This window comes from Ursus maritimus, unplaced genomic scaffold, assembly GCF_017311325.1.
Source record: "Ursus maritimus isolate PB19 unplaced genomic scaffold, ASM1731132v1 scaffold_7, whole genome shotgun sequence".
Classification (NCBI taxonomy): Eukaryota; Metazoa; Chordata; class Mammalia; order Carnivora; family Ursidae; genus Ursus; species Ursus maritimus.
Window position 1 is genome coordinate 5,897,511 of NW_024426885.1, and position 20,247 is coordinate 5,917,757.

At 45.2% G+C, this 20,247-nt stretch overlaps 1 protein-coding gene across 2 annotated transcripts in view; it reads left to right on the forward strand.

The window, feature by feature from the left end:
- Nucleotides 1-20,247, forward strand: part of CUNH10orf90 (chromosome unknown C10orf90 homolog) — a 205,372-nt gene that overhangs the window by 106,832 nt on the left and 78,293 nt on the right. The window lies entirely within an intron of this gene.

Below are 20,247 nucleotides of genomic sequence, written 5' to 3' on the forward strand. Positions count from 1 at the left end.
AATGATGACCCCCAGCAGGGGGACGTGGAAAGGAGATGGGGGCCGAATCCTGGAGGCAGATGATTGGCAGGCTGGGGATGGGAAATTGACTCACATCCAGTGATGGGTTTTGCTGGACCCAAAGAGCACAGCCAATTGTTTCCCTACGACATCCACAGTGACAGTCTGTGAGCACCTTCAGACGCACGGTTTCAAACTTGCATGAGCGAGGGTGTGTCACAGAAGTCACCAACTGGGGCCCTTGGGCCAGGTTCCTCCCACAGATTTGGCTGGGCTCAAGAGCGTCTTGTTGTTTACTTTGAATATTAAAATAATTGGGAGACTTTAAATAAATATCCAGGCATTGAGTTTCTCTTTAAAAACTGGATTGGGCAACACTAGTCCTATGCTTCCATCAGCTGAAGTGAGGGGCACTCCGCGCCCGAGGGGAGGCGCTTAGGTTAGCCCTGCCCCACCCCACCTGCTGGCTTCTCTTGGCCTGTCATCTTGGGATGTGGGCACAGGCTGGAGGGGAGAAGACAGCATTGAGGCTCAAGTCAGCAACTCACTCAGTCCTGTAGGAAAGGTCAGAGCGACACCAGCTTTTCAAGTGTCCTCTACCACTTTGATTTGAGAAAGGATTTTCTTGAAAGTAATAGCACTGCTAATGAAAATTGATTTTCCTTTCCAACAGCTTATTTTCCAGAGAACAAACACAGGGAATTCTTAAACACCTGGGCTAATGGTAGATAGCACAGATGCGGAGAAACGAAATCCGTGACCGCCGGGGAGAAGCATGTTAGTGTTGGTCAGTCTCAGGAAACGGGTTCATAGCCAGCTTTCCAATGGACTGAGAGAGGGCGGGAGGGCCCCTCTGTATGGTCAGCCTGCCCACAGCGCCCCTGCTCTACTCCCCGCTGTACCTGTGCCCTCAGCACCAGAGCCCTGCGAATGATCTAGCTCTCCTTCCAGAATGTCAGCCCATTGACTGTCCAGTAACATCCCACATTACTGCATGCTGAAGACATGCCGGCTACAGCACTGGGCACTTTATCTGCATTCACTCTGCGTGGCTTCTCAGTGACCCTCTGAGACAGCTGTGTGTAGCATCCCCATTTTCCAGATGAAAGACCCAAAATGCGGGGACGCTTCATTATTCACCAACAGGCAGACCTGGCAAGTCTGAATATTTACAAATTTGTTGAAGTGTGTCTGAGGCGTGTAGCACTTGAACGATTTAATTTTTATTACAACTACTTTATGGAACTATATAGGATACGTTACAGTGTAAATTACATATTTGTACATTTTTATTGCTGCACAGAGCTGTTTACACGAACCACATATATGTAATTTATGGGGGATTTAAGGGATGTTCAGGGGTGATTTGAGATCAAATGGTGCTTCAGTTTTTACTTGGAGGTTCTCAACAAAACCAACAGCACCCATTTGCCAGATTTTTTGTTTCATTTTTTAAACAACTAAGCACGGGTGAACATGTGCATCTATCTTGGGGCCCGTGTGGAATTGAATTTCACTAGTGAAACTGATGGGTCACAAAGCATATTCATTTTAAATTTTGACAGATATTGCCAAATTTCCCTCCCCAAAATGCTCTACTGGTTTACATTTGAGCCCAAAGTGTAGACAGAACCCACTTTCCCACACCCTAACTCTGGATTTTTATAGGTGCGTGGATGTGTGTGTATGGGCGTTTGCCAAACTAAGAAAAAGGTAAGGTATCTTGTTTTATTGAGGTGAAATTCACATGACAAAAAATGTAACCATTTTAAAGTGTACATGGCAGGCATTTGGTACCTTCACGATCTTATGCAACCAGCACCTCTGTCCAGTTCCAAAACATTTCATCACCGCGAATGAACACCCTGGACCCTCAGCCACTTCTCTCCATGCCTCCCGCCAGTTCCCAGCAATTGCTAATCTGCTCTTCATCTTTGTGGACCGACGTATTCTGGACATTTCCCATGAAGGGAATCATATAATACATGATCTTTGGTGTCTGGCTTCGTGTGCCTAGCATGTTCATCCGTGTGGTAGCTTGTGTCATTGCTTCACTTCTTTTCACGGCTGAATATTTTCCATCGTATACACGTGCGTGTAGATGTAATCCATGTATGACGTACAACCACTTGTTTATGCATTCCTTTGTTGATGGACATTTGGGTTGTCTCCACCTTTTGACCATTGTGAATAGTATTGATACAAATGTTTGTGTACAAGTATTTGAGTAGCTGTTTTCAATTCTTTTGTGTATACATGTATACATGGATATACACATGCATGTCCACATACATGACAATATGATCATAAAGTGATTATGTTGGACTTTTTAAGGAACTAGTAAACTGTTTTCCACAGCAGCTGTAGCATTTTACATTCCCACCAGCCATGTCTGAAGGTTTCTGTTTCTTCCCATCCTCACCAGTACTTGTTATTTTCTGGGTTTTTTGGAGTATGTTTATCTTGTTTTGTTTTGTTTTAGATTGAATTATAGCCATCCTTGTGCATGTAAAGTGGTGTCTTATTGTGGTTTTGATTTGCATTTCCCTCATGACTGATGATGTGCTTCTCATGTGCTTTTTGGCCGTGGTACAGCTTCTCTGGAGAAATATCCATTCAAGTTCTTTGGCCATTTTAAATTGGGTTGTTTGTCTTTTTGTTGTTGAGTTGTGGAGTACTTTATATATGCAGGATTCTGGATCCTTATCAGATATATGATCTGCAACCATGTTGTTCCTTTCTGTAGATTGTCTTTTCACTTTCTTGATGATATCCTTTACTGGATAAGGTATTATTCTATTTTATTTAAATGTTTTTTTAATTTATATTTTCCAATTGCTAAAAAGCTCCAGATTCTTTTTAAATTGAATATTATCCATTGCATTTATTTTTCTGTGAAATCCATGTTCAAATCATTTACTTACTTTTATGAAGTATGCTCTTCTAATATCATCATAGAAGTTAATTTTATATCCTGCGTGTTTTTCCTTTTAATGTTTTCTTCCAGTCTGTTGCTTGTCATTTAATTTTGTGTGTAACAGCATTTGTCATATAAAATTACTCATCGTTTTATACTTCAATTGTTAATCTTTTATGGCCTCTGGATATTTTGTCCTCTTTAAGAAGACTTCCAGCATTATAAAAAAATATTCTTTTATTTTTTTTATTTCGTTTCTTACATTTACACTTTTAATCCATTTTAAATTTAGTTTTGTGAATGGCTTTAAATAGAGCCATAGGATTATCTTATCCTTAAATGGATTACCAATACCAATCCTATTCCCTTTGATTGGTAACATCTTGTTGGTAGTAAATTCCCCAGTGTGCATGGGTGTCTTACTCTCAGTTTTATTTCATTGCTCTATCCATCTTTTCCTTAACTGGAACCACACTGTTTGAGTTATAAGTTTTGATATGTATTATGGCAATATTGCCCTCTTACTATATATTCTCAAAATTGACTTGAGTTTGCTTATGTATTCTCTCTTCCACATACATTTAGGAATCACATTTTCAATTTTTTATCTCATTATTTATTTATTTATTTATTTATTAATATTTTTTATTATATTATGTTAGTCACCATACAGTACATCCCTGGTTTTTGATGTAAAGTTCAATGATTCATTAGTTGCATATAACACCCAGTGCACCATGCAATACGTGCCCTCCTTACTACCCATCACCAGCCTATCCCATTCCCCCACCCCCTCCCCTCTGTAGCCCTCAGTTTGTTTCTCAGAGTCCATAGTCTCTCATGCTTCCCCCCTTCTGATTACCCCGCCTTTCTTTATCCCTTTCTTCTCCTACCGATCTTCCTGGTTCTTACGTTCCATAGATGAGAGAGAAACCACATGACAATTGTCTTTCTCTGCTTGACTTATTTCACTTAGCATTATCTCCTCCAGTGCCGCCCATGTTGCAGCAAATGTTGAGAAATCGTTCTTTTTGACAGCTGAATAATATTCCATTGTATATATGGACCACAACTTCTTAATCCAGTCATCTGTTGAAGGGCATCTCGGCTCCTTCCACGACTTAGCTATTGTGGACAATGCTGCTATGAACATTGGGGTGCATATGGCTCTTCTCTTCACTATGTCTGTATCTTTGGGGTAAATACCCAGTAGTGCAATGGTTGGGTCATAGGGTAGCTCAATTTTTACCTTTTTTTTTTTTAATTTTATTTATTTATGTGACAGAGAAGCAGCCAGCGAGAGAGGGAACACAAGCAGGGAGAGTGGGAGAGGAAGAAGCAGGCTCCCAGCGGAGGAGCCCGATGTGGGACTCGATCCCGGAATGCCGGGATCACGCCCTGAGCCGAAGGCAGACGCTTAATGACTGCGCTACCTAGGTGCCCCCAATTTTTAACTTTTTAAGGCACCGCCACACTGTTTTCCAGAGTGGCTGTATCAACTTGCATTCCCACCAACAATGTAGGAGGGATCCCCATTCTCCACATCCTCTGCAACAATTCTTGTTTCTTGCCTTGTCAATTTTTGCCATTCTAACTGGCGTAAGGTGGTATCTTAGTGTGGTTTTGATTTGAATTTCCCTGATGGCTAATGATTTTGAACATTTTTTCATGTGTGTGTTAGCCATTTGTATGTCTTCATTGGAAAAGTGTCTGTTCATATCTTCTGCCCATTTTTTGATTTGTTTATTTGTTTCTCGTGTATTGAGTTTGAGAAGTGATACTACAGATAAAAGACTGGTATCCAAGATCTATGGTCAGTTTTTAAAATTAAATTTGGAATATATAAATTAATTTGGGCAGAACTGACTTTACAACTTTGACTTCATCGAGAAACATGACATGCTCCCCCATCCACTTAGCCTTTCTTTTGTCTCCTCCAATATAACTTTATGATTTTCTTGACATAGGTGAAGTGTATTTCTTGTTATATGCATTCTTGGATTTTTCATAATTTTCTTGCCATTGTCAATTTTTTTCTTCTGATGATTTGTAATTGGTTATTGCTGCTCTTTGTGAAAGTAGTTGCTCTGGGAAGTAGTTTTTGATGGTGATTTAACCACTCAGCTCTGCCAGTGGTTCTAATCATTTACGGCTTAGACCCTAGGGTTCCCAGGTAGACAATCACATTGTCTGAAGTCATGAGAGTTTTGTCTCTTCCAGTCCAACTTGTCTCTTCCCTCCTTATCTTACTGTGTCGGCAGCACCCCTGTGATCTTGGGAATGCTTGCTTTGTTACCAGCAACCAAGGTTTCCTTGTTTGGGGCTTCATATTTTATCCCGAGAAGTCTCATCATTTTTTTTAAATTGCAAAAAAACAAGAAGTCATATGATGTTGTTTAGTAAGTACCTGCTGGGAAAATTTAATTGATAAGCTTTTCCAAACATAGTGGTCTTAGTAATTTTGCCCATTGTATAAAAATCACAAAATAAGCATTATATTTCTTTTGCTTCCTTAAAACATTTTAACCAGATTTTAATATGTGATCATTTCATGTATGCTGTATTTATGGAATGAATTTATTTCTATAGCATTTGGCTGAAGGTTTGTGTTATTGAAGAACCACTAAAATGCATTTATTTGTGTGATCTGACTCCTTAAATAATGTGGTAGGTTGATGTGGCTTCTTTGATGGGGAACCTTCATCAGGTCATAAAATGCTACTGCAGAGACTCCCACTAACAATAAAGATATTTCCACACCTCCCTTCACCGTGGGTTTAGTTTTCTGAACACGGTGACCTTGTTTATGTACCAATTCAGCTTCATTTGCCGGTGGTAATTTCAACCTCTCTCTTGTGGAGCGGAGCCTTCCATGGATTTTTACTCTATTCACGGAAGTTTGCCTTCCCTGCTAAATGCTGAATCCAAACGACAATAGAATTGTCCAGTGTTGCAAATGTGAAAAATACCTTCCTAAATGGTCCGCTCTGCCACCGCGGTGGGAAGGTCCCTCTGCACTGCCTTGCCCAGCGCTGGGACTGTAGGGCCCCCTCCAGGCTCTTTCTCCCCGTGGCCCTAGAGACACAGAGGTTTAATAAACTTCAGAGCTAACTTTGCTCCAGGCTCAGCTTGCTGCAGCAGAAATCTCTTGCCCGTCAGCCAAGGACCAGTTCCTGGCTTGAGCTCAGCTGGCACTATGCCTCCCATCATCATGTTCAATATTTCATAGCGCCTTGGCTTTTCGGGTTTCCCCGCCCTGGTTAGCAGTTAGCTTTGCTGTTAGTTACTTCTGAGGGAAGCCCCTCGCTGCGGGGTGAAGGAAGCCACATCTAGAATGAGCAGAGGGAGAACAGCAAGGGGGTTAGGAGCGTGGTCTCAGAAGCCCCCGACTTGACTGTGACTTCCAGTTCCTGTACTTGGGAGCTGTGGGCTGTCAGACAAGTCACACCATTTCGCTAAGCCACGCGTCCTTAGTTGCTGACCGTGGTGAATCATACCTGGGGAGCCGGAGGGGGGGGGCTCCAGGAGAAAGGGAGTGACAGCTGTAGCAGCATATGACACATGGGGAATGGCAGTATGGGTTTTCTGGGCCACCCAAACAAAGGACTGCACATTGGGAGGCTCAGACAGCAGGAACATATTGCTTCACAGCTCTGGAGGCCTGAAGTCCAAAATCAAGATGTCCTCAGCAGGGCTGGTTCCTTCTGAATCTGTTCCGTCCTTCTCGCCCCTGCTTCTGATGGGTTGCTGGCCGTCTCTGACATTCCTTGGCTTGTTCGTGCATCACCCTCCTCTCTGCCTTTGTCTGCACATGGCCTTCTCTTTGTGTCCAAACTCTCCCTTTTATAAGGATACCCGCCATATTGGATCAGGGCCCACCCTAATGACCTCATTTCAGCCTGATTGCGTTAGGACTTCAACATATGAATTTTGTGGTGACACAATTTAGCCCATGATAATATTCAATAAATTACTTCGATTTCAAGATTTTCAATAACAAATCGAAAACTGGAGAATTACCCCCGGATGAGAGAGATCACAGGTTCTCTGCTGGGGCATGCAATTTCTTGAGCATCCGGAGAATTCTTTAGACAGAAAAAAGTAAATTCTGTTGAGCTGAGTTGCAGGAGAACTTAAGTGGGGGAGAAACTGAGGATCTTTATCTCAGAGGGCAACAACCCGGAAAGCTCAGACACAGGGCTCTTTTGCTCCTTCTGCGTCCCTGCATGGGAAAGCCCCTGGGGAGGAAAGAGAGGGTGGCCCCCTGTGAAGTGCTTTGCTCTGACAGCTGTAGGCATAGCTGTGTTGGCTAAAGATGGTCAGTTCTNGGAAGAGCCAGGTAACTGGCAGGAGTTCTGGGGGATCAGGTTGCTAGGCAACAGCTTTCTCCTATCCTGGGGAGGCCATGAAGCATCTCATTCCCCTCGTCCAGATGTCTCTTCTTTGGGGAAGGCTGCATTTAGAGAATCAAAGACATTTTAAAACTTTTTGGGGGTGGTGGTGAAGGGGGAGGGTTGGTATATATGTAATCAGTTAACACAATGTACACAGAAAGCCCTCCTGTTGGAAATGACATAGTTGACATTTCCTTTGCTGCTTTTTTGGCTTTTTTTTTTTTTTTTTAGTGAATTATATACGGACATCAGAGTTGTTTGACTGTTGGTCCTCAGCAGAAGTGGAAGTTAAGGATCAATGGACGGCCAAGTTTAGGTGTGATATCAAGCCTCGCTCCTTCTTTACTTTCAAATTTCAAGTGCTAGTGATAAAAAAGCAATTACCTGTTATCTTTTGTTGGGAAAAAAGATAAGCACCAAACCCACTTACATTTCTCTTTATTTTTACATCCCCGTGTTTGTTTAATCTTGGGCGTTTGTGTCCCAGCTTCTGAGGACTTGGCAGGGGAATGGTTGACTTGCCAGATGCGGCCCTTGGAAGCTTTGCTTTAGGGGTAACACAAAGCCGGTGATCAAGGACCCCGAGCCCCCTTACCTGGCCAGACTTCCTGCTGTGGGATTTTCAGGGCTGCTTTTGAATGGCAGACATTTTTATCAGACTCAGGCAGGGCTCTGAAAGAGTTCAAGGGCATTTTTGTCTGTAAGAACAGAAATATGGCTTGATGCGTTGTTTTGTGGTGGATGGTCTCAGTATTGAGAGCACAGGTGGAAACTCTTTCCTTGCGGCCAGTGCAGCTTGGTGGGGACACTTTGGCTTGGTGTCGGCAGGACTGGGTTTGTGCCCCTGCCTTACTCAGGAAACGTGAGCAGTCTTCACTCTTTCCTGAGCTTGGACGGAATCAGGACGAGGGCAATGAGAGGGTCTTCGACGTGTTTGCCAAAGAGCGCTTACTGAACACTGCCTCAAACCACCACCACCCCAGCTCCCCCTCTCCCAAGTTCAAAGTCGTATCAAGCCCTCCCGCCCATCCACAGATGGAAGATGTTCTGTGTGCGACAGCGGGACCCCTCATCCCAGACTGAAGACCTGGTTCCCATGTCGGTGCCCACTGATTCCCAGGGCAGCACCACTGAAGAGGCCCCTTCCAGAACCCATATCATGCAGAGGGTAGGCTTCTCCCCTAACCATGTCCCTCCTGTACCCCAGATGGCTCTTCCACACCAATAGGAAAAAGAGGAGGGATCAAGATTCTTCTCCACCTGTCGCCTAATCGTGGTCCCTGGAGTGACAGCTTGGATTGTCCATGGTGAAGAGGAGCGACGGGCAAGGATTACAGCATTCACACCTCACGTGGGCGTGAGCTGTGTGCCCTGGAGGTTCAAGGGCAGCGATGCTGCACTCCGGGGTTGTTACGGCTGTTCATTTTCCATGCCATGCTCCCTAACACAGAGGTTCTGAGGGGAAAGGCCTGACTGAGTGGGCAGAAAGTGGAGCACACTTGTCCATTGCCTTAAAAAAATTAAAATAAAATAAAAAATTTTAAAAAGCCACACTTTTTATTCTAATGGCAAGATCCAATCCAAGACATATTAAAGGAAAATGAAAAAAAAATTGTCTATAGAGTTAGAATCCCTGGTGCGGTGGGTTTCCATTGTAAATATTTTTCTCCCTGTTTCCTTTGCATCCATGGATTTCAAACAGTACACTTTATTTGTAGCAGTCTGTAAAGCACACCGTCATGTTTTGCGATCTCATAGCAGGAATCTATTAAGAATACAGTGATGTATTTGGAGATCTGTTTAAAAATTTCCTGGGCCTGAAATGAAAACACATGGCTCTTCCTGGGAGCGTGACTGCAGATGCTGCGAACAGGCCACCTGGACATCAGCTCCTTCTCGGCGAGGTGGGAGTGGCTGGCGTCTGCTCCGTGGGAAGCGTGGAGCTGATGGGAGTGACTGTGACCCCACAGAGACTTGCCGAGGGAAACAACCCTGTGCAGACCCCGCCAGGGTGTAGAAGGATAGTGCCGTGTCCCCACAGCATGCGTGCCCGGTGAATGGGAGCCTGCTGAGAGTTTCCAGGTTCACCAATTATGCCCCATTTCTGTCAGTTTGCTGAGGGAGGAGGGAAGCAGAATAGGAAAACAACAGCAACAGATAAACTAGAAATTCATTCTAGGGATTTTGATATTTCTTAGTTAAAAAATGAAGGTTGTATGGACCCCGTCGCATTATCTTTTCTCCCCTGGGGAGTGAGCAAGAGATGCAGGAAAGCTATCTCTGTAGGTGTCATAAAAGAGCTGGATATGCCTCTTGGTTCTTGGTTCATGACACCAGTGATACTCCCATGAAAGGAGGACCATGTATCCCAAACACTGCTTCTGGTTGGTAGGACACCTTCCAGCCAGATCCAAAGGACTGGGAGATTGGGAGAGGAAAATGCCCTGCTACGACTCTAAGAGCAGGGGCAGTGGGGAATGGCAAATGTGATACCAAAGAAAAATGAAATGCCAGGGAGGAGAGGCTCAGAAGTTCTCCAGCAACAAAACCAGAGTAGTTTGGGTACTGAAGGGAGGAGCTCGGAGGCCTGCGTGGAAAGCACAGATTATCACGTTCCAAACAGAGCTGGGTTTTGTACAGCAGGTAGACCTACTCACATGGATGGTAGGGGGCTCGGTGGGGCAGGACTTGCACCCTGTTCAGTGCACAGGTCTTCCCCAGAGAAGCTGATCTCATGGGGCTAAGACAGACACTCTCAGCCAGAGGGGCCACGTGGCTGGTAGCACTAAGTAAGGGTGTAGGGAGGGAGAAATAGCAGATACCTCCTGCTCTCAATGGATCAGTGCATTTCCTTCTCCCTCTTCTTTATTTGCAGATGCATCTTGGGGCTGCTGGTCTAATCCAGTCCCGGCTCTCATGGGGCTCTCAGCTCTCAGGAAGGGTGTCAGTGGACGCACTGAACTGGGCCCACCCTTGGAGAGCCAGCACTTGTAATTCAGCCCAGTTGAGCAAACTTTTCACTCGCTCTCATACTCCTTGACAGCTGCCATTCCTTAGCTTCTGCCAGGTGCTAGGCACTTGGGCTGGGAGCTCTCCCTGCAGTAAGCAGTTCCCTAAAGTGAGTGGGGTGCTTATTCTCATCTTACAGATGGGAAATGGGCTGTGAGAAGCTAACTTCACTGAAGTCAGAGTTGGTGTCAGGTCGTCCAGTGTCTGAGTTCATTTTTCATTACTCTACTCCCCAAATACCAGATTAGGAGTGGGGTGCCAAGGTGGACGCTCCTGTTCCTACGAGAGCCATTCCACCCAGACAAGCAACTGCTGACCGCTACCATGTGTTGGGGAGAAGTGCCTGGAAACACAGAAGAGCAACTGATTTTTTTTTCCCCTGGGGGCAAAAGCTTCCAGAGGGAAATAGTTTGAGCTGGGCCTTAAATGGTAAGACAGATTTTGCTGAGTTGAAAATGACTTACTCCTAAATGGCACAATTGGGAACCACCTGGGTTTATATGAATGGGGTTTACCAGTATAGTGGCAAGCCTCCCCCCCCTTTTTTTAAGAATGCTTGCTTTTTGCTCACTCTGCATATGAGTCATGGCTCCACTTATTAGGGGTTGATCTGGGGTGACCCTGCCTTGGTGGAGCCCAGTAAGGGCTCCAGGCCCAAGGTCTGAGAGTTCCTGGGTCCAAAGGAAGTGCTGCGGCATGGGACAAAGATGTAGTTGTGATGCCACCCACTGGGGGGGGGTGTCTCAGAGCCCAGCTTCCGTGGCTTCTTGGAAAGGAACATCTGCAGTTGTTAGGAGTACCTGCTCCTCCAGCGGTGACAACCAGAAACTTCTCCAGATAGTGCCAGAGGCCCCTTGGGAGGCAGATTACCCTAGCTAAGAACCACTGATCCGTGTTCATGAGGGACTTTTATCTATAACCCTGCTTCCCTCTCTCTCTCTGTTTTGTAATGTCTTTGTCAGGCATTGCTGTTAGTCTGTGGTAGGTTGTGCTGGCTGCCGCTAATTTCTCAGGAGTCTGGTAGTATTGGCATTATTTTTTTTCCTTAAAGTTCATCTTTCCCATATATGCCTACAGGCTGCCTGAGCTAAGACTTGGCTTTCTTCCATCTCATTCTATTCCATGTTTCCAGTGAAGCCATCTATGCCTGGAGTTTTCCTTATAAAAAGGTTTTTCATAATGACTTCATTCCTTTACTAGCTATAGGACTCTTACGATTTTTTGTTTTATCTTGTGTCAATTTTGGTAAGTTGTATATTTCTTAAGGAATTCATGATCTTTTCTATGTTGTTGAATTTGTTCCCATAAAATAAATTCATAATATCTGCTCATTATCCTTTTCATGCCAGTTGTCTCAACACCACTTCCATTCCTGACAGTGGCTACTTGTATGAGTTGTTTTTTGTTTTTGTTTTTTTTAGATTTTATTTATTTGACAGAGATAGAGACAGCCAGCGAAGAGAGGGAACACAAGCAGGGGGAGTGGGAGAGGAAGAAGCAGGCTCATAGCAGAGGAGCCTGATGTGGGGCTCGATCCCACAACGCCGGGATCACGCCCTGAGCCGAAGGCAGACGCTTAACCGCTGTGCCACCCAGGCGCCGCTACTTGTATGAGTTTTTAATGTTCCTCTTGATTGATTTTATTGTTTACCCTCAAAAACCTCAATTTTGGCTGTGTTAATTTTTTCTTTCATTTTTTCTGCTGTTTCATTAATTTCTGCTCTTATTTTGATTTTTTTTTGTCACCATGTTGATGTGTGCACCTGTAGTTTATTTTCACTGCTGGATTGTTGAATATCTCGCTATTTATAAGCTCTATCAAAGTACATTTTGGTTATTTTCAGGTTTTGGCATTGAAAGCAATGATGCTATGGACGGTCTTGTAAATCCTAGTGTCAGTAAACAGGTTTATTTTATATACACACCATATTTCATTTATCCTAAAATGTATTTTTTAAAAATATTTTTAATATTTTAATACATCTGAAATTAGAATTAAAATGTGTCTTAAAATTAGTGGTATCTTAGAGCATAATTGGAAGCATTTTTTCTTTCTTGGTGATACAGAAAGTAGTGGTACATCTTATAATCGATGAAGTGTTAGATTTTGGTGAAATACTGTACATAAGAGCTAAATTGCTCATGTTCACCTTCACTAGGTTACTTTCACGGTGGTTGTATCAGCTGTTCGTGCTCACCAGCCACGCATGGGAGTCACTGTTGCCCCACATCTTTACCAATAACTAGTAGTGTTATTTTTTTACCAGTTGGGCAGATAGGAAATGGTCTCTTATTATCTTATTTTCATTTCTCTATTTACTAATGACGTTATTCAGCCATATATATATTTTTTTTCAGTTGCTTAGTGAACATTCTCTACCAAGAAATGTGTGTTCTGTCTTTGCCTATTTTTCCATTGAGTTGCTAGTTTTCCTCAAATTAATTTATAGAAGCTTTTTTATAACTTAAATTCAATTGGTTAACGTATAGTGTATCATTAGTTTCAGATGTAGAATTTATTAGTTTTGATACTGTTTTGGGGGTTACAAATATATTTTTCTAATTTGTAGCTTGCTTTCTCTTTTTATCACACTATTAATGGTCAGAAATTCTTAAATTAAAAATACTTGAATTAATCAAACTTTTTTTTTGGTAGTGTTTGCTTTGGGAACATTTTTAAGATATAATTTCTGACCTAAAATCATGAAGATATTAACTATTTTATCTCTTAACAGTCTTTTAAAAAAATTTTTAAAAAGGATTTTATTTGTCAGAGAGAGAGAGCAAAAACAAGTAGGGGTGTGGCAGGGAGAGGGAGAGGGAGAAGCAGGTTCCCTGCTCAGGGAGCTTGATGTGGGGCTCCACCCTAGGACCCTGAGGCGAAGGCAGACGCTTAACTGCCTGAGCCATCCAGGCAGCCCTCTTAATAGTCTTAAAGCTTTACCTTTCAGATTAAAGTTTTTAGATTATCTGGAGTTGATTTGTGGGTATGGTAAGGAGTAGCGAACAGATTTTGGTTTTCTAAAGTAATGACAACTAATTGTCCCAGCATCATTTATCATGGTTTGTTCTCATCCATTCCACCTCATTATCTGTCACATTTCATGTATGGCAGTGTCTCTTTCTGGCTTCCTTACTCTCTTCCACTAGTCGTTTTTTGTTTATTCCCATAGCAATGCACTGACGTTTTCTCTACATCTTTAAGTAAATTTTGATATCTGATAGGGCAAAATCCTCTGCCCTATTTGTGTGTCTGACTTTCTCCAAAAAGCAGGCTATTGATATTTCTGTCCTCCTAGGTTTGACATATCCCCTCACACATGCACAGAGGCTACGGTCATCTGGGCATCCCAATGAATCCCACTGTAAGCTGGGTGTCAACAACTAGGTTATGCTGAAAGCCTCCCATCCCAGGTGGTGGGAATGTTCCCTTAGAAGGACTTGAGAGCCTAACCTCTGGCTGAGGTTGGAATTGATGAACCATTTTGTAGATGAGGAAGTCAAAACAAGGCAAGCAACTTGTTTGGTTCACGTAGCTAGTCCACGGTGAATCTGGCCTGAGTGCAGGTCAGTTTTGCATGTTTCCACTGACCTCCCAACAGAGCAGGGTTTCCTGTGACCCTGCACCCTTATTTTCTCAGGCAGGTTTTGCTCCCCATGCCCAGATGAGCTCTCAAGTGTTACCCTTCATTCAGTTTCAGGTTCAGCCCCACCTAGCCCTACCCCACCTGTTTTTCAAGAAGCAAGAGCTGTTCTGGTTGCTCCTTCTACCCAAGTATGCTTCTCATTTTCTTCTTTAGCCTATTTTTTAAAAAAGTTACCTGTCCTTAAGCTTTTAAAACTCCCTTAGATTAGTAAATATGTAATCTTTGTTCTCTTTGCTCAGATACCTGGAAGTGCTAAATCTTGCTGTTTGCTCCTTTTTTCATGTTCCTAAGACCTGGTGGACCCACTGCTGGGTGTCTTCTTAGGCTCCTCTCCTTCATGTCTCTGTGCAAGTATAGAGGAAGGAAAGGCCTTTCTGGGGAGCCGGCAGAAGAGCTGTAATTACTGAAACTAATGCTTCATCTCTCTCTAAAGTTCAAGTTCATTAGGGAAACTTTGTCTTGTCATTCTAGTTTCTGGTTTCTGATGAGCTGGTACTTATTTTGCAATCAAGAGTAAAAATGTTGAATTATAATAATAACTAGAATCATTAACTTTTGCTAAAATGTTAAGCCGCATGTAAGCTCCACACAGGCAGAGATTTTCTGTCTATTTTGCTCATTGCTGTGACTTCAGGGCCGACACTGGCCAATGGTTGATGCTGTGTATATATTCGCTGAATAAATAAATAAGCGAACTGTATTGGATGCTTCCTATGCACCCAGCCACATGCAAAGGGTTTTCAGTGTGTCTTCTCTCTTATTACAGGTAACATTTCAGTGAAATAGACATCATGATCCCTGTTTTACAGATGGGGAAACTGAGGCAGAGAGCATTAGGTGACTTGTCTAAGTCACAAACTTTTTTTGTTATTTATTTTCTATTGAAGTATAATTAATACACAGTGCTCTATTAGTTTCAGGTGTACATATGATTTAACATTTCTTTTTTTTTTAAGTTTTTATTTAGATTTCACCTAGTTAACATATAATTTTAAGTTTTTATTTAAATTCCACCTTAGTTTCAGGTGATTCAACATGTCTATACATTACTCAGTGCTCATCATGATAAGTATACTCTTAATCCCCTTTATCTATTTCACCCCCCACCTGCCCTCCCACTTCCTCTCTGGGAACCACTTGTTTTCTGCATTTAAGTGCCTGGTTTTTTGTTTGTCTCTCGAAGTCACAAAGTTTTTACGTGGTCAAGCTAAATTCAAGCTCTTTTCTGTAGGATGCCAGAGAACATTCTCTAAGATGCTGTCTTATGGAGGTCTGCGAATCACTGTTGTTCCGTTCACTCATTTATGGGGGTGGGGGAAAGGGAGGCATCATTAAGCATCCTTTCCCTAGAGTTGCTACAAAAAGACAAGTAACCCAATTTAAAAATAGACCTTTCTCCGAAGAAGATATACAAACAGCCAATAATCACATGAAAAGGTATAAAACATTTTAGTCATTAGGAAAATGCAAATCAAAACTACAGTGAGATAGCACCGCACCCCCACTGGGATGGCTGTAGTCAAAAAGATGGAGGGGGCCTGGCTGGTTCATTCGGTTGAGCATCTGACTTTGGCTCAGGTCATGATCTCAGGGTCCTGGGATCGAGCCCTGCATCCAGCTCCCTGTTCAGCAGGGAGTCTGCTTCTCCCTGTGCTCCTCCCCCTGCTCGTGCTCTCTCTCTCTCTCAAGTAAATAAATAAAATCTTTAAAAAAAAAGGTGGAGAGGAGCAAGTCTTGGCAAAGATGAGGAAATAGTGGAACCCTCATACATTGCTAGTGGGAATTTAAAATGGTGCAGTCCCTTTGGAAAACCGTTTGACATTTCCTCAAGAAGTTAAACATGGAGTTACCTTAGGACCCAGCAATTGCGCTCCTAGGGATACAACCATGGGACGGAAAACGTGTATCCACATAATACTTTGTACACAAATGTTCGTAGTAGCATTACCCATTAAAACCAAATAGTGGAAACAATTCAGATGCCCATCAGCTGATGAACAGATGCACCGTATGTGGCCTGTCGTTGCAACGGGACGTTATTCGGCCGCAGAAAGGAATGGGAGCCTCACACGTCCTATAGCAGGGATGAACCCTAGAAACATGATGTTACCAAACACATAAGGCCACATGTGGTATGATTCCATTTATAGGAAATGTGCAGAATAAGCAAATCCAGAGAAGGAAGATTAGTGGTTGCCAGAGACTGGGGTGAAGGGGTGATGGGGAGTCACGGGTAGGGGGCCTCTCTGGAGGGCGATGAGAATGTCCTGGAATCAGATAGTGGTGATGGTTACACGTCTTTGTCGATATACAAAACCATCGAACCGTACACTGTAAAGGGTAAACTTGATGGTATGTGAGTTATAACTCAATAAAGCTGTTATTTAAAAACATCAGCTACAGAAAAGGGAAGGTCAGCCCAGCCGGGAAGGCTGCAGTGGAAGACAGGGTGAGGGAGAGCGGGGATCAGGCTCTTTCCCAGGAGCGAGCCTGACTCCGCCAGTCCTAAGCTGCTCCAGCAAGCCCCGCCCCGCCCCCAGCCTCGGTTTCCTGTTTCTGCAAAGTGGCCGGTGTGGACAAGCCGGTATCCTTCGATCCTTAGGTGCCTCCACGTTTCCGGGGGCGGTTTTCTTGGCTCTTGCCTGCGTTCAGGGTCTGTTAGAGCAGGAGGGACGAGTAGGGAACTCAGAACTCTGGATCTTCGTTCCATTAAACAAGAGCAACAGGGAGAGCGGTGAAGATGGGAAACTCGCACGACTCAAAAGCCGAAGCACCCACCACGAGCGGGGCAACCTCGTCCACCTGCCGGCACAGCTGCGAAGCTGGCGGGGAGGAGAGCTGCGGAGGGAGGCCACTCGGCTTCCTGCGCAGACCCCCCAGCGTGCACATGCGTGTGAGAGAGAGAGAGAGAGGGTGTGTGTGTGTGTGTGTGTGTGTGAGAGAGAGAGAGAGAGAGTGTGTGTGTGTGAACATCTCACAGCGGGGGTTTCCTCCAGGGCTGGGCTCTCGGATCTGGGTCAGGGCCAGCGGCTCTGTCCCCAGTGCTACCTAGGCTCTTACGCGAGAGGTTTGCATAAATGAGAGATGGGCAACCAGGCACCCTCGGGGTTGGCACCACCCTCCTGTGGCCAGCTCGGGGGGCAGCCTGATTTCCTCTCCGCCGGCTGCTGCTCCAGCCTCCAGACGGGCCCTGGCCGAGACAGGCGGGTGGCAGTGAGGAAGCAGCAGCTACACAGACCCCCAAACCAGAGTCACACTGCCCGTCGGGAAGGAGAGGAAATCCACGCTGACATCTTATGAAAATACTCCTGCAGCTTGTTTACATCACGAACCCGGAGCTGACAGGTTCTCTTGGTGTCTCTGGAGCGTGTGACTTTGCAGCTGGGCCCGAGGCAGCCCCAGGTTCCCTGGCAGGCGGTTTCCGAGACAGCCCATCTTTCTTCCTTGCCCGTTGGTTGCCATCCAGGCCTGAACTCAAAGCAAACAATTCATCCTCGCTCGTCGGGCAGAAAGCTGCTTCGGTGGTGGCGGGTCTGCAGAGCGCGTCCTACGGCAGACTGGGTCACACTGGGGGAGCAGGGGTGGGGGTCTCCTTCTGGCCCCTGTTGTCCATACCAGGGTCCCAGGCTTCTTTCACCACCTGTGAAGGCAGAAGGGCCCCTCTGGAGTCAAACCACCCTGTGATGTTCAATACTAGTAATGATGACTCTTGTTCAGCGGCTCGAAACTCCTCGAAGGAGAGGGTGCGTCATGATGTTGTTTTCCGCTTGGTGAAAGAAGCACGCTGGAGTGGAGATGCCGTGTTCCCACATGCATACCCTCAAATGTCCCCAGCACCCTGTGGCCAGCCGTCTCGGGACAGGGCCACACGGCAGAGCTAGACGGTGTCCCTGAGGTCATGCAGCCTCTGGCCACTCCACATGTCACAGACGGGGAAGCTGAGCCTGGAAGATGGGCTGACCTGCCTCAAGGTCACCGTTCCGTGGCCAGGTGGGATCTGAGCCCAGTGTCCTTGCTGCCCGTCTGGACTCTGACCACCATGTCAGGCTGTGTCCCTTTTAAAGCCAAAAGAAAGGAGGGAACACTGCATTGTTTCGACCTCTTCCACTGTTCCTTCATGCTGCCCAGACCCAGGACCCTGCTTAGGTGAGCCTGCACATTCGCTGAGAGCCCAGCAGAACCCCTGCCCACTCCTTGCCAGGGCATGGTTTTCTCTGACCTGGGCTGCAACCCCTCCCTCACTCATGGAGTTTTTTTTGAGAGGGAAGGTGTGTTCTCTCCCTTTTACACTGGAGCCCACATTGAAGGTATTTGGGTCACATGACAGAGGCCACCTGTGCTTGCTTGCTTACCTCCATCAAGCACTTAAACCAAGATCCCCTCCCTGTTTGCCTCCCCCTGTGCATGTGGGTACAAAGGGGGAGAAATGATAATTTTTCAAAGATGCTTTTAGGACGACTACTGAAATGATCTCTCTGTGCGTCTCTTTGCCCTACCTCCCCTTCAAAAAAGAACTCTAGTGTTTGCTAAGAAAAGATTAGGTACTAAGACCAACAGGAAATCAGAATGAAAGGCAGAAGGCGACCTGCAGAAAGAATTGGAAGCAGGAACTCAAAGTAATATATTATATGGCCTTGTTCATGGCAGCATTACTCACAGTAGCCGAGGGGTGCGAGCAACCCCATGTCCACTGACATGTGAATGGAGAAACAAAACGTACCCCAACATACAGTGGAATATTACTCAGCCCCGAAGAGGAAGGAAATATTACTCAGCCTCGAAGAGGAGGGAAATGCTCACGCCAACTACAGCTCGCAGGAGCTCTGAGGACACGCTCAGCACAATAAGCCAGTGCAAAAGGGCAAATGCTGTATGATTCCTGAGTAGTCAAATTTATAGAGACAGAGAGTAGAATGGTGGATTCCAGGGCCTGGGGTGTGGGGGATGGGGAGTTCGTCTTTATGGGACAGTGTCTCAGTCATACTAGATGAAAGAATTCTGGAGGTGGACGGTGGGGGCGGTTGTACAACAGTGGGAATGTACTGGATGCCACTGAGCTGGACACTAAGGTGGTAACTTTATATTATGTGCATTTCACCACAGTTGAAGGGGAAGAAAGAAGACAGTCCGTAAGAGGAAATGATCCAATCCACATGGCATTGAAAGAGGTCTAGTTTTGTGTCTCCTTCCTCCTCCATCAGGCTATGAGCTTTTCAAAGATGGGGACTCCAGTGCCCTATTCATCTTTGTCACCCCAGCACCTGACTCAGGTCCTCAAAGATGTTGTGGTGTGATTACATGAATCCTGTACACAGGAGCGGGCGTCAGGCCTTGCGGACGGGTGCAAACGCACGATCACATGTGGCACACAGCCCTTGTGCTGTCCCCCAGGGAGCCAGCCCGGACACCAAGGGCCAGAGACACAGTGCTTCGGATTCTGGGCATCTCAGAAATCAGGTACAGAAAGGCTACAAAACTAGTGAGGGACTTTTAAAACATCTTTATTTTCTGAGATGAAAATTCTGTGTACAATTGTGGCTGACAATAGATTCCCTTTTCCCTAGAGCCCCTTGTGTGCCAGGCACTGTGCTGAGCCCACGGAGACCTTTCCTTACCTCATTTCATAGTTCCCGGCCCTCCGTGCCTGTCAGGGTGCCGCTCTGTCTGAGGAGCAAACACAGGCTTGGAGGTTGTGTGTCTTGTCCAAGGTCATAGCATTAGAATGTGGTGGAACCGGGTCTCAGCTCAGCCCTGCCACCAAAGCCCAGGCGCTTTCTCAGGCCTCAGAGATGTCACCAGATCTACAGATTCTGTCCCGTTTCTACCTGTCCTGCAGGTACAATGACCGTTCATATTGCAAAGTCTTAGCTTGAGGCTCACCGGATGGGTGACCCTTGAAGGTTACTTCAATGAGGCTCAGCTTCCTCACCTGTAAAATGGGGGTAATAATAGCGCCCTCCTCATAAGGCCATTTTGAGCATTGAAGGAGAGCACACTGAATCCGACGTCGATTGTCTTGCAGAGAGGTAAAAAGAAATTTCAGCCATTAAGATGTATTAGCGACACTGACCAGACTCAAAGCACTTTGGGATTATTCAGGGAGGTTTACCCTGGTTTGGTGTTTATGCAGAGGCTGATAGCGGTGCTGTCCACCTCTGTAATGACCCCTGCTTTCAGGGTCTTATCCCAGGGGATGAAACTACTCTCCTTATGAAACGGCGTATTTCATTTGAGGGCAATGAGTTATGCAATTTACCGTGTCTCCCTTTGGCCTCGGCTG